The sequence below is a fragment of the Rhinatrema bivittatum genome, chromosome 2 (assembly GCF_901001135.1).
Source record: "Rhinatrema bivittatum chromosome 2, aRhiBiv1.1, whole genome shotgun sequence".
Lineage (NCBI taxonomy): Eukaryota > Metazoa > Chordata > Amphibia > Gymnophiona > Rhinatrematidae > Rhinatrema > Rhinatrema bivittatum.
The window spans coordinates 816,331,683-816,347,251 of NC_042616.1; the positions used below are offsets into that span (position 1 = coordinate 816,331,683).

The window sequence follows — 15,569 nt, forward strand, 5'->3', positions numbered from 1 at the left end:
AGCAGGGAGTCCCTCTGTGTCCTGGGATAGAGGTGCCCATGTGAGTAGCAGGGAGTCTCTCTGTGTCCTGGGATAGAGGTGCCCCTGTGTGTAACAGGGAGTCCCTCTGTGTCCTGGGATAGAGGTGCCCATGTGAGTAGCAGGGAGTCTCTCTGTGTCCTGGGATAGAGGTGCCCATGTGTGTAACAGGGAGTCCCTCTGCGCCCTGGGATAGAGGTGCCCATGTGTGTAACAGGGAGTCCCTCTGCGCCCTGGGATAGAGGTGCCCGTGTGAGTAACAGGGAGTCCCTCTGCGCCCTGGGATAGAGGTGCCCGTGTGAGTAACAGGGAGTCCCTCTGCGCCCTGGGATAGAGGTGCCCGTGTGAGTAACAGGGAGTCCCTCCAGGATACAAGTACCACTAAGTAGATCCTATGCTATTGATGCCAGTAATAGCAGAGGCCATTCCCTAAGTCAACTTGATTAATAACAGTTAATGGACTTCTTCTCCAGGATCTTATTCAACACTTATTCAAACTCAGCTACATTAGCATTATGGCATTTTCCGTTTTATTCATCATTCCCTTCCTAATAATTCCTTACATTCTGTTTGCTTTTTTGACTGCTGCAGCACACTGAACCGACGATTTCAATGTGTTATCCACTATGACACCTAGATCTCTTTCTTGGGTGGTAGCATCTAATATGGAACCTAACATCGTGTAATTATAGCATGGGTTATTTTTCCCTATATGCATCACCTTGCACTTATCCACATTAAATTTCATCTGCCATTTGGATGCCCAATTTTCCAGTCTCACAAGATCTTCCTGCAATTTATCACAATCTGCTTGTGATTTAACTACTCTGAACAATGTTGTGTCATCTGCAAATTTGATTATCTCACTCGTCGTATTTCTTTCCAGATCATTTATAAATATATTGAAAAGTAAGGGTCCCAATACAGATCCCTGAGGCACTCCACTGTCCACTCCCTTCCACTGAGAAAATTGCCCATTTAATCCTACTCTCTGTTTCCTGTACGTACCTGGATCAGTCCAGAGTCCTGGGTTTGGCTCCCCCTCTAGCAGATGGAGACAGAGCAGTTCCATAACAACGCTCCGCCTATAAATACAATGGCGCCCCCTACAGTCCGGCAGTATTCCTCTGTCTCCAGCAGAAGGTGGGGGTGCCAAACCTACAGTCTGGGCTGTGTGGTAGTTTGTTTTGGGAGTTAGTCAGAGTTAGGTGGTTGTTTTGGTTCCTTTTCTTATTTCTTAGTCAATTTGGTTTAAAAAAAGATAAGAAAAACCTTAGTGGTAGCAGTGTTGTCTTCAGCCTCCCAGGGGGTTGTGAGGTCCTGAGAGGGCCCATCCCCCACTGGTCGTGAGGCAGCTGCATAAGAGGGTCGAGGACTCTTAATTTCTTTCTTGGGCAGCTTTGGGTGCGACACCGGGGAGCCCGGTTCACTCCACCCTACAGGAATCAGCACCTTGGACCACTGCCGGGCAAGTTTCTAAAAAAAAACAAAACCAAAAAAAGTTTAACTTTCCATTCGACCGGCAGTGTCGCAGCAGCAGCTCTCTCCTTCCTGGAGCGGGGGTGAATTATTTTGGAAATTTTTTCTTGTCGGTGTAAATTTCTGTTTTTTCTCGATGCCGCGATCTTCTTCACGTCGCGCGCGCCTTTCACGGGAGGACCTCTGCTTCGCGTGTTTGCGGGGGGGGGGGGGGGGGAGGGGAACCTCCGGGGCCGTTAATGCTGTCAAAATAGTGGAAACGAAATCTACCCGAGTGACTGCGGGCTCAGATACTGCAGGTCAAGCTGGTGCTGACCCGCTCAGCACGGGGACGGAGGCCATTTTGCAGTCTTTCGGAGCTGCCACTTGTGCTGCGATGGGAAGGGGTTTTTACCGCCTCCTCCTCCTCCTCCTCCTCCTCAGCAGAGGTTCCCAGGTGAAAGGGACCTTTTGCATCATGATTTGCCAGCAATGGTGGATAGCCCCGAAGGGAGTTTCTGACGCCTCTTCTTCCTCATCGGATTTTGTTTTACTGCTCCATAAAGCTTATAAAGCAAAGAAATTCAGGGAAGCAGCAGTCTGGCTTAAAATCCGTCACTCTCTGGGGTCCAAGTCTATTTCCATGAAACGCTCTAGATCTCAGGGGGCTGCTGACCCATCGAGACCTAAGCGCCTTCTCCGATTAGTGGTCCCTCAGACTGACTCAGATACCTCTGATCAAGTTACTGATCCTAGAGACCCAGACCCTTAGTCCCAGCCCCTGCAGGGGGTAGATGGGGACGTTGATGGACATCAGCAAGGCTCAGCAAGGGGGTCCCAAGGTAGTAACTGCCGCTCCGTGCAGGTTACCCCCAAGCCTTTTTATTTATTTCCATCCTCTTGCCTTTAGAGATCCACAGTGTTTATCCCATGCCCCTTTGAAATCCTTCATAGTTTTAGTCTTCACCACTTCCTCCAGAAGGATATTCCAGGCATCCACCACCCTCTGAGTGAAAAAATATTTCCTGACATTGGTTCTAAGTCTTTCTCCCTGGAGTTTCAAATTGTGACTCCTAGTTCTACTAAATTGTTTCCAATGGAAAAGGTTTGTTGAGGACCATGGATCATTAAAACCTTTCAAGTATCTGAAGGTCTGTATCACATCACCCCTGCTCCTCCTTTCCTCCAGGGTGTACATATTCAGGTTCTTCAATCTCTCCTCCTAAGTCATTCGATGGAGACTTCCCACCATTTTGGTCAACCCTTCTCTGGACCACCTCTATCCTGTCTCTCTCTCCAGAACTGAACACAGTGCTCCAGGTGAGGCCTCACCAAGGACCTGTACAAGGGGATTATCACTTCCCTTTTCATACTAGATATTCCTCTCTCTATGCAGCCTAGCATTCTTCTGGCTTTGGCTATCGCTGTGTCACACTGCTTTGTCGACTTCAGGTCGTTAGACACTATCACCCCAAGGTCTCTCTCCTGCTCTGTGCACATCAGCCTTTCACCCCCCTATGCATACATCTCTTTCAGATTACCACACCCCAGATGCAGGACTCTGCACTTCTTGGCATTGAATCCCAGCTGCCATATCTTCGATCACTCTTCCAGCTTCCTTAAATCCCGACGTATTCTCTCTACTCCTTCTGGCGTGTCCACTCTGTTGCAGATCTTAGTATCATCCGCAAATAGACAAACTTTACCTTCTATCCCTTTCGCAATGTCACTCACGAAGATGTTGAATAGAACCAGTCCCAACACTGATCCCTGTGGCACTCCACTTAACACCATTCTCTCTTCAGAGTAAGTTCCATTTACCATCACCCATTGTCTTCTATCCGTCAACCAGTTTGTAATCCACACCATCACCTTGGAGCTGATTCCCAAGCTTCTCATTTTGTTGATGAGTCTTCTATGTGAGACTGTATCAAAAGCTTTACTAAAATCCAACTAAATTATTTATTTATTTAAAAGTATTTATATCCCGCCCCTCCCAAGTTCAGGGCGGGTTACAATTTAACATACATAAGTCATTTTAATAACATAATTAAAATAATAAACAGACATCTTTAAAAGGAAATAAAGTACATGCAGTCTTCAAACAATAAATAATTGAAAGCTAAACTAAGATACAACTAATTTACTTGTGAGGTTTGGCATAGATCGGGAAAGGCCTGAATAAAGAGATGGTGTTTGTTGGCTTTCTTGAACAGTTTTTTATCTGAGATTAAATGGATTTCTGGTGGGACTGATTTCCAGAGTATGGGTCCGGCAATTGAGAATGCATGTTCCCTGGTGGATACTAGTCTAGTAGTTTTCGGTGATGGGACTTGAAGTAGGAATTTGTTTTTTGAGTGGAGATTCCTATATGGGGTGTATATGTGAAGAGCAGCAGAAAGCCAGGAAGTGTTATTACTATAACTAGTCGTATGAAGATTCACCAGGGTTTTAAATTGTATATGCCATTTAACAGGCAGCCAGTGAAGTTTGTGAAGGACCGGGGAAATGTGTTCTCGGAATTTGCTATTATGTATAAGTCATGCCGCTGAGTTTTGTAGTAACTGTAATGGACAGGTATTAGGCCTAATAGCAAAGAGTTGCAATAATCAATGCCGGAGAGAATTAGTGATTGTACAATTGTACGGAAATGAACCAGATCAAATAGTGGTTTTACATGTCTCAGTATCTTTATTTTCAAGACAGAATTTCTAAAGAAAGTTTTGTTGTGTGAGTTAAGGTTCAGCTTTGTGTTGAGGACATTTCCTAAATTACGAACCTGATTGACTATATGTATTGTACAGTTGTGTTGAATGGAAGAGGGGATGCTTTCAAAGCGAGGATTTTCTAGAACGAGTATTTCTGTTTTATTGAGATTTAGACTTAATTTATTGTATGTTAGCCAGCTTTTGATTGTTGTGAGGCATAAAGAGAGAAATTTTGATGTATCTTGCCGGGTCTGTTTGGTGGGAAGAAGAATTGTATGTCGTCTGCATAGATTCTGTAAGTTAGGCCAAGTGTGGCTAACAGTTGACAAATCGGGGTGAAATAGATGTTGAATAATGCGGCTGAAAGGGCAGAACTTTGGGGAACTCCAGTTTTTAGTGGAATGATTACGATTGATGAAAATTTGTTGAAGTCGGTTGGATAGATAAGATTTGAACCAGTTAAAGATTGTTCCGGAGATGCCTATGTGGGATAGTTGGGTTAATAGGATTGGATGATTAATGGTGTCGAATGCTGCTGAGAGATCTAGAAAAACGGCAATGTAAGTGCTCTTCCTTGATCCAGTTCTCTAGTAAACCAATCAAAGAAATCAATTAGATTCGTCTGTCAGGACATTCCTCTGGTGAATCCATGCTGCTTCTGATCGAGCAACCCACCGGATTGTAGATAGTTCACTATCCTTTCCTTCAGCAGAGTCTCCATTAATTTTCTCACCACCGAGGTGAGGCTGACCGGCCTGTAGTTTCCAGCCTCTTCTCTGCTCCCACTTTTGTGAAACGGGACCACCACCGCTCTCCCCCAATCTTGAGGCACCTCACCTTTTTCTAGGGATCTATTGAACAGGTCACACAGCGGACCCGCCAACACATCTCTGAGCTCCCTCAGTATCCTGGGATGAACCTCATCAGGCCCCATGGCTTTGTCCACTTTCAGTTTTCTTAGCTCTTCCTATACATTATCTTCCGTAAATGGAGTTTCGTCTACTCTACCTCCTTCTACAGTCTTGATAACAAGTGACAGTCCTCCAGGGTCTTCCTTACTGACACTGAACTGAAGTAATTGTTTAATATTTCTGCTAATTCTTCATCTCTCTCCACCCATTGATCCTTTTCACCTTTCAGTTTCACTATACCACTATGGACCTTTTTCCTTTCCCTGATGTATCTGAAAAATGTTTTGTCACCTTGCTTTATCTCCTTGGCAAATCCTTTCCTCTGCCTGACTTTTTGCTATCTTGATTACTTTTTTCATCTCCCTCAGTTTCGCCAGATAATCCTCCCTGTGTTCCATTTTTTGGGATCCTTTATATTTCTTAAAAGCTGCTTTTTTTTGCTTTTATTACATCAGCCACCTCCTTTGTGAACCAGATTGGATTCTTATTTCTCTTACTCATGTTTAATTTTCTAACATATAGATTTGTTGCCTCTGTAATTGCTCCTTTTAGTTTGGCCCACTGTGGTTCCACATCTCCCATATTCTCCCAGCCTTCTAATTCTCCCTCCAGGAACTTCCCCATTTCAACAAAGTCAACTCGGGTCTTCGTGTGACTTCTCCTTATCCTATTTGCAACATCAAACCATACCGCCTGATGATCACTGGGGCTGAGGTGGGCACCCACCCGGACATTAGAGACATTATCCCCTGTTAGTGAGCACTAGGTCGAGTACAACTCCCTCCCTCGTGGGTTCCATTACCATTTGTTTGAGCAGAGCTCCTTGAAGGGCATCCACTGTCTCTCTGCTTCTGGTAGATTCTGCAGAAGGGATTCTCCAGTCCACGTCCGGCAGATTAAAATTCAACCTGACACATCCTTGGGATGTGTCAGGTTTATTATTTAGGGTGATAATATGCACGCTGACTGTTGCTTCAACGTAGATTTCTTCATTTCTTCTCTGTTTCTGATTCCCCCCTTTTTTTCATTTTGTTGATGACTAAGGGAGAGAGTAGATTTATATATACAACTGTGTAAATGATTTTATTTTTATTTTTTGTTTCTCGCGATGTTACTGTGCAAAGGCTTGTCCTTTGTATAATTTAAAATTTTCAATGAATAGTTTAAAAAAAATGGTGATCCCAGTTTAGAATTCTAGTTACACTGCACCAGTTACAATACTCAGATGTTAAACGCATGGTGGCTGACAGTTTCATCTGGAATGAGCCATCACATGCACTGCCTTCTTCGGGGACCTCTCAATTCCTTATTCCTTCAAGTAAGAAATGTAGGTTGCCGTGTCCTTGGGGAAGGGGCGTCCTCTTTCATCGGCCCAAGGCTGTGAAATGCCCTCCCAGTATCTACACATTGAACATATATCAAGAAGATCAGGAGGAGAGTGAAAGCTTGGTTTTTCGGTTTTTTTTTTTTATGGCTGATTTTTTAAATTTTTTTTTAGGTTTCATTTGCTAATAATGTTATTTATTTTATGTGTGAACATTTGCTATGTTGTAATCTGCATTGAACATACAAGTATGGAAGTTGCAGAATATAAGAATGATTAAATAAATTAGCAAAGTAAAACCACTACAGTAGCATAGGAGACTATGACACAATATGGAAATTAGTTGAAAAAACACCAAAAAAGAGTGCTTACAAGGATTAGGTTTGCATGAGGCATGGATATTGTTTAAAAGTATAGTTTTGGTAGCCCAGATAAAATGTATTCCATGCATTAAAAAGGTCAAAAGAAGATCTGCGTGGTTTAATGGTGAGGCACATGGAAAAAGGTCATTAGTGGAGTAGCACAAGGATCAGCACTAGGTCCTGTGCTGTTTAACATGTTCATAAATGATCTGGAAAAGGGAATGACAAGCAAGGTGACTACATTTAAAGATGACACAAAATTATTCAAGTTTCTTAAAACAGCAGTGGATTGCGAGGTACTGTAGAGGGACTGTGAGAAACTAGGAGAGTGGGCAAGTGAATGAAGATGAAATTTAATGTGGAAAAGCACAAAGCGATACATATAAGGAAAAATAATCCCAGTTACGGATACATGAGGCTGGGTTCTGTATGTATGCATTAAATTGATTTATATTCCGCATTTGAGGTGCTTCAAAGCAGATTACATTCAGATACTGTGGGCATTTCCCTTTCTCCAGAGGGATCACAATCTAAGTTTGTACCTGAGGCAGCGAATCTTGAAGTGACTTACCCAAGATCACAAGGAGTGACAGCTGATTTTGAAACTACCAAGGAAAAGGAGCTTGAAGTCCTTCTGGACAATACATTGAAATCCTCAGCTCAGTGTGCGGCGGTGGTCATAAAAGCAAAGAGAAGGTTAAGGAATGGAGAATAAAATAGAAAGTACCACATTGCCTCTGTATCGAGCCTTCGTGCAACTACACTTTAAGAACTGTGTGTATGAATGAGCCTGCATATGTGCATGAGAGGGAACCAGCATGTGTGATTGAAAGAGAGAGCGCCTGCATGTGTGTATGAAAGAGCCTGAATATGTACATAAGAATGAGTCTGCATGTGTGTATGAAAGAGAAAGCGCCTGCATGTGTATATGAAAGAGAGAGAGCCTGATTATGTGCATGAATGAGCCTGTATGTGTATATGAGAGTGAGCCTGAATCTGTACATGAGTGAACCTGCATGTGTATGAGAGTGAGCCTGAGTATGTACATGAGAGTGAGCCTGCATTGTGTATGAAAGAGCCTGAATATGTACATGAGTGAGCCTGCATGTGTGTATGAGAGAGAGCCTGAATATGTACATGAGTGAGCCTGCATGTGTGTATGAAAGAGAGTGAGCCTGAATATGTACATAAGAATGAGTCTGCATGTGTGTATGAAAGAGAAAGCACCTGCATGTGTATATGAAAGAGAGAGAGCCTGAATATGTACATGAGTGAGCCTGCATGTGTATATGAGAGTGAGCCTGAATATGTACATGAGTGAACCTGCATGTGTGTATGAGAGTCAGCCTGAGTATGTACATGAGAGTGAGCCTGCATTGTGTATGAAAGAGCCTGAATATGTACATGAGTGAGCCTGCATGTGTGTATGAAAGAGAGTGAGCCTGAATATGTACATGAGAGTGAGCCTGTATGTGTGTATGAAACAACTTGAATATGTACATGAGAGTGAGCCTGCACGTGTATATGAGAGTCTCAGCCTGCATGTATGTATATGAGAGAGAGCCTGAATATGTACATGAGAGTGAGCCTGCATGTGTGTATGAGAGAGTGAGCCTGAATATGTACATGAGAATGAGCCTGCATGTGTGTGTGAGAGCCTGCATGTGAATGAAAGGGAGAGTGCCTATGTGTGTGAAGATGAGAGAGAGGATAAAGATTGTGTGGCCGCCTTCACCCAAATCCACAACAATCTCTGGGGGATCAAAAGATGACAGGTATTTATTTATTTAATGATATGGTGACCTGGAGATTTTTGAATGATTTTTGAATGATTTATTTTTTTATTATTTTAAATGTTGGGGTGTTATTTCATATGTCTGCTGTTTTAAAATATTTTATTGGTGTTTGGGAAATATTAGAACAAATTTATGTGACTTTTTAAATCATTAGGAGCCCAATATTGAAAGTTGGCCGTTTTAAGTAACTTGGCCGGATATAATTTATCCGTCTAAATTACACAGTATAGTCAGTGGCACAGCCTTGTCGCTGAATATACATATATATATTTGTACTTAGCCATATCAGTTCTAACCATCTAACATAGCTGGTAAACTTATGCAGCTAAGACAAAATATTGCTACTTAGTTGCATAAGTTATGCGGCTAAGTCGCTCCACCACTGCCTGCCCACAACTTATGCCGCTAACATTTTAGCCATATAAAGGACTTACTTATGTGCTTAAGCAGCAGCCACTAAACGTAAGCACATATTCAGCAGCGCTAATTAACCACATAAGTCCTACTTCTCTGACTAAGTAGCGCTGAACGCACTTTGAATATTGGGCCCCCTATGTTTGTCGGCTGCTTTGATATTTTCATTCTTTTCATGGTTTTAATATTATGAATGATGTCTTATATCTCTTGATTTTATTGCTTGATGTTTTATGAGGCGTGATTATGTTTCTGTTTTTCCATTTTGCACTGCATAATACAGTCGGGCTTGTTGTGGTTAGCAGAGCATGTTTGTGAGTGAGAAATAACGAGTGAACCAATGAGCTTATGCTTGAGCAAGAGGACTATTTAAGCCAGTGGGCCTGTGTGTGAGTGTAGAAGAGAGCGATTGAGCCAGTGAGCATGCGTGTGAGCAAGAATGAGACAGTGAACATGTGTGAGCATGTATATGAGTGAACAATTGAACCAGTGAGCATGTGTGTGAGCAAGAATGAGACAGTGTAAATGTCATAATGCCTCTGTATCGCTCCATGGTGAGACCGCACCTTGAATACTGTGTACAATTCTGGTCGCCGCATCTCAAAAAAGATATAATTGCGATGGAGAAGGTACAGAGAAGGGCAACCAAAATGATTAAAGGGAATGGAACAACTCCCTATGAGGAAAGACTAAAGAGGTTAGGACTTTTCAGCTTGGAGAAGAGACGACTGAGGGGGGATATGATAGAGGTGTTTAAAATCATGAGAGGTCTAGAACGGGTAGATGTGAATCGGTTATTTACTCTTTTGGATAGTAGAAAGACTAGGGGGCACTCCATGAAGTTAGCATGGGGCACATTTAAAACTAATCGGAGAAAGTTCTTTTTTACTCAACGCACAATTAAACTCTGGAATTTGTTACCAGAGGATGTGGTTAGTGCAGTTAGTGTAGCTGTGTTTAAAAAAGGATTGGATAACTTCTTGGAGGAGAAGTCCATTACCTGCTATTAAGTTCACTGAGAGAATAGCCACTGCCATTAGCAATGGTTACATGGAATAGACTTAGTTTTTGGGTACTTGCCAGGTTCTTATGGCCTGGATTGGCCACTGTTGGAAACAGGATGCTGGGCTTGATGGACCCTTGGTCTGACCCAGTATGGCATTTTCTTATGTTATTATGTTCTTACAGTGAACATGTGTGTGAGCATGTATATGAGAGAGCAATTGAACCATTGAGCATGTGTTTGAACAAGTGTGTCTGAGTGGGGCACAGTGAGCATGTCTGTGAAAGAGAGCATATGAGCCAGTGAGCATGTATGAGAGACAGCATGTGTTCTAGTGAGTATGTGTGTGAGAGAGAAAGTAAGAGTTTGTGTGAGAATGAGCATGTGTTAGAAAGAGAGAAGAAAGTTGTGCATATCTCCCACCCCTTACTAATCCATGATAATCGCAAGGTGACTGGGATCTAAAGTTCCCAGGTATGGAGAGCAAGGGATTTATTTTAGCTTCAGTTTTAATTATTAGGTGTTGTTTGCTGTGTCTGCTATTTTGAAATATTTTTTTGATGATCTGGAAATTAAAAAAACAGTGTTGTATGTTCGTAATCATTGGATGTTCTTTTCATCAGTTGTTTTGAAATATTTATTTTTTTTATGAGTTTGGTTTTACTATTATGATTGCTGCTTTATATTTCTTGATGTTATTGTTTGATGTTTAGTGAGGAATGATATTTGTTTTTCCATTCCATACAGAATCTGGCTTGTTGCAGTTTCAAATCCAGTTTTTGTCTGCATGTTTCTATTTATACTTTATTATCTCTTCATTTTGTATTTGGTGAGGGTCTGTCTGTGATCTACAGGTGTGACTGAGGTGAGGGATTCTGCTAAGCAAACTTGTGGGGTGGCTCCAACCGATTTGCATGGATATGGAATGGGGGTCTACAACTTTGTCTACTCACTGCTGGTCTAGGGTATGCTCTGTTTCTTAGGAAAAATGTGAAATTTATTTTGGAGATGTTTGGGCTTAATTCTGCCGGGTTTCAGAGTCGACTTGACGTTTTGTTGCACGTGCTGCAGAGAAAAAGTGCACAAGGGAGCAGTTACCCCGTGGGCCGGTTTCGAGAAAATCCCCCGGGCCGATATTTTCCTGCAATCCGCCCCTGCTCTTGAAAGTGCGTAGAGAAGGAAAGAGCAACTTCAAAGATTATCCCAAGGTTAGGAGATGAGGGGACTTTTGAGGATGAAAGCGCCATGGGGGGAAGCAGGTTTGGGGAGAAAAACCAGAAGTTCCGTCCTGGCCACGGTGGCGATGTCAGACAAGCAGGCTGAAACGCGGGACTGGATTTGTGGTGAAATTCCTAGCGTAGAGAGGAATATCTGGGAGTCATCGGCATAAAAGTGGTACTGAAAGCTGCGGGAGATCAGAGCAGCAAGGGAAGAAGGGTAGAGGGAAATGAAAAGGGGGCCCATGGCGGCAGCCCTCTGACCGCTATCGGAAGAGAGGTGAAGGATGGGCCACCAGAGGCTACAGTCAGCGTACAATGGAAGAGGGAAGAAGAAAGTCCAGTTGAGTGCAGCGTGCCAAGGAGTAGATCGATAGTTCTCCGTGGTGTCCAAAGCAGCAGATAGGTCAGGGAGGATGAGGATGGACTAAAAAGAAATTACGGGAGACTTTGGGAAGAGCAATCAATCTCTGTGGAGCGTAGAGGGCAGAAGCCAAACTAGAACGGATCCAGAACGGTTTGAAGAAGAGTGGATGAGAAAGGGAGGAGGGAGATGGGATGGCAGTGGGGCAGGTGGGGAGGCAGTGTAATCACGGCACGTTGAAGGGTGAGGGAACTTTCCCAGTGGCGAGCGATCGACTGAGGATGTGACAGATGGAAAGGGATGACTGCAGGGAGGACGGAGCCGAGGAAGGGTCAGAAAAGCAAGTAGTGGGTTTGGAGAAGAGCAGATGCGTGGTTTCCCCCTCTGTGATTTCAGAAAAGGAAGAAAGTGCAGCTGGGGGCCAAAGGAAGGAGAGGCGAATGAGGAAGGTGGTCTGGCCTGGTGGAGAATCCACGATCTTGTGTTCAGTTCTGCAGGCCGGACCTTCGTAGAGGGCCCTGAGAGGATGGGAGTGATTCAGCGAGAGGCCGATTAAAATGTTGCAAGGCCCGACATGCAAACCCTACCAAGAAACGTTTAAGGAACTCTAAATGTACTCGCTGGAGGACCGAAGGGAAAGGGGGGAATGTGAGAGAAACATTCAGATATCTGAAAGACTTCAAGAAATCACAGGAAAGGGAAGTTTTCCATAGGCAAGGATTTGCCTGCTGGGCCCTGCGGGTTCTTGCATCAGTTGGGCGAGTAGATTTGGAATTGGAGCTCGGGTGAAAGCGAGGAACAGCAATGGACGCTCTTGTCTCACTTTTATTTCATGGATGTCACCGTCCGCAGAAGAGAGAGAGTGAGAGCAGCTTGGAGGAGAAGTCCATTAATGGCTATTAATCAAGTTTACTTAGGGGTAGATTTTAAGAGGCGCGCGAACAGCCTACTTTTGCTTGCGCATCAGACTCAAGCAAAAGTACGCTGGATTTTAGTAGATACGCGCGGAGCCGCGCGTATCCACTAAAATCCTGGATCGGCGCGCGCAAGGCTATCGATTTTGTATAGCCTGCGCGCGCCGAGCCGCGCTGCCTCCCCCCGTTCCCTCCAAGGCCGCTTCCGAAATCGGAGCGGCCTCGGAGGGAACTTTCCTTTGCCCTCCCCTCACCTTACCCTCCCTTCCCCTACCTAACCCACCCACCCGGCCCTGTCTACACCCCCCCCTTACCTTTGTCGGGGGATTTACGCCTCCCGGAGGGAGACGTAAATCCCCGCGCGCCAGCGGGCCTGCTGCGCGCCGGGCCGCGACCTGGGGGCGGGTACGGAGGGCGCGGCCACGCCCCCGGGCCGTAGCCACGCCCCGTACCCGCCCCCAAAACGCGGCCGACACGCCCCCGAAACGCCGCGTCGACCGGGCCCGCCCCCCGACACGCCCCCGACACGCCCCCCTCAGAAAACCCCGGGACGTACGCGAGTCCGGGGTCTGCGCGCGCCGGTAGGCCTATGTAAAATAGGCCTTACCGGCGCGCAGGGCCCTGCTCGCGTAAATCCGCCCGGTTTTGGGCGGATTTACGCGAGCAGGGCTCTGAAAATCCGCCCCTTAGGGAATAGCCACTGCTATTAATTGCATCAGTAGCATGGGGTCTTCTTAGTGTTTGGGTAATTGCCAGGTTCTTGTGACCTGGTTTGGCCTCTGTTGGAAACAGGATGCTTGGCTTGATGGACCCTTGGTCTGACCCAGTATGGTAATTTCTTATGTTCTTATGTTGCGATGACTCTCATGGGCAGAGTGCTCTCGAAATTATCCCGTAACGCTGTGCGGGGTAATGCTTACGCCCCACCCCAGGCAGCTTAGGTACCTGCTGAGTGTCGACTTGCCCCGCCGCTCCTCGGCCGCAAGTGCTCACACTTTCAGGTCCAGCCGGGTCAGAGGTTCATTGACCTTCTGGGGCTCACACAGAGCTGCGTCCTCTGACTTCACCTGGGCTCTCCTAAGGTGAGACCACCAGCACACCCCGGGCTACGTCCGTACTGTCTTCTGCACCTGGTGACTGGAACAAAACCAGTAAGACCAGCAGTACGGAAAATGGCGGGAGGGAAGTTCAGAGGAAACGTAAAAAAAAGCTTCTGTACTGAGAGGATGGTGGATGCCTGGAATAAGATCCTAGCAGAGGGGCTGCAAACCAGCATACAATCCCCCCCAGTGCATCTGAGGTCACCTTCTCAGCTTCGGGGAGCTTGGGGGTAACTCTCCCCAAGCGTGGAAATCCCACCCGCAGGGCCAAACACACAAACGCCTCGCTCCAGGGTGCGTGCGCTCCGACCGGAAAATAATTTTTATCTCCACAAACCTCAGCCAGTCCAGGAAATGAGCAGGCTTCACGCTCCTCGCTCGGTCCTTTTACCCAGGAGGTGGGAACAAGTCGAGTCACACTCCTGGGCAGAAATCTCTCTGCAGCCTTGAACTAGGCCCAAACGCTCCTCGCGTCCACGCAAACAGCGGTTTGAGCCCCGCTGTACCACTCGCAACGCTTGGGTGGTTGCAAGGCGCCTCCCTCCCCAGCCCTGCTCAGGGACTCCCGGCAGGCCCGGGGTTTCTGCTGGTCTGGAAGGCCCTTCCTCACGCTTCCTCGCGTCGCTCCGTCGCTCCCAAGGTTACGCTCTTCACGTGTCTCTTCCCGAGTCACCTGTGGCCTATCTCTGCCCAGCCCCCTTCTCCTTCCCCCCCCCCCCGATGCCCTAGGAGGGGGGGGGGCATGGTTGCTTTCTCCAGCTGGCTGGGTGACTCTGAGGGACCCCCTGCTTTCACCAGGGCCGTGGCCCCTTTCCAAAAAACCTGCCCATAGCGGCTGAGCCGGATGCTCTGTCAGGGATTTCAGGGGCACCCGCTGCCCCACACGGGACCCTTCCCCGGTCCTCTGCTCATGCTGGGATTTTTCCCTTTTCAAATGTCGCACACCCTGCAGTTTTTCTGTGGCCCCTAGGGGCCCCGCCAGACATGTGGCAGAACAATAAGAAGAAGGCTAGGAGGCTGCAGGATTGCAAATACGCTGCCCGTCACTGCCTCAAGAGCAGAGAGGCAAGGAGAGAGGTGAAAAGCAGAAAACCAATACAGCATAACATGCTGCCGTGTGTTAGCATGTGTACAGCTGTCAGTACATGTCGCTGACTTTGTGTGTGTGTGAGAGAGAATGCATCCCTGTTACTGTGTCAGTGTGTGTCTAGCAGCAACGTAGCAACCTAATTAATGACGGCAGGTAAAGACCAAACTGTCCATCCACTCTGCCCAGTGTGTGTCAATGTGTGTGCGTTTCTGGTGTGGGGATGTCCCTCACGGTCAGTGACTCGCACCTGCAATCTCTTCTGACTCCTCACTGTCAGTTACTCGCACCTGCAATCTCTTGTCACTCCTCACCGTCAGTTACTCGCACCTGCAATCTCTTGTCACTCCTCACTGCTAGTCACATGTGTCTACAATCTCTTGTCACTCCTCACCGTCAGTTACTCGCACCTGCAATCTCTTCTCACTCCTCACCGTCAGTCACTCGCACCTGCAATCTCTTGTCACTCCTCACCGTCAGTCACTCGCATCTGCAATCTCTTCTCACTCGCACCTGCAATCTCTTCTCACTCTTCACAGTCAGTTACTCGTATCTGCAATCTCTTCTCACTCCTCACTGTCAGTTACTCGCATCTGCAATCTCTTCTCACTCTTCACAGTCAGTTACTCGCACCTGCAATCTCTTCTCTCTCCTCACCATCAGTTACTCGCAACTGCAATCTCTTGTCACTCCTCACCGTCAGTTACTCGCAGCTGCAATCTCTTCTCACTCTTCACAGTCAGTTACTTGCATCTGCAATCTCTTCTCACTCCTCACTGTCAGTTACTCGCATCTGCAATCTCTTCTCACTCCTCACTGTCAGTTACTCGCATCTGCAATCTCTTGTCACTCCTCACTGTTAGCCACATGTGTCTGCTGTCTCCTCTTCACTG

General features: G+C 46.2%; 1 protein-coding gene across 5 annotated transcripts in view; it reads left to right on the forward strand.

Moving 5' to 3' along the window:
- Positions 1-15,569, forward strand: part of FAM83H (family with sequence similarity 83 member H) — a 99,751-nt gene that overhangs the window by 57,975 nt on the left and 26,207 nt on the right. The gene's annotated exons all lie outside the window — the stretch shown is intronic.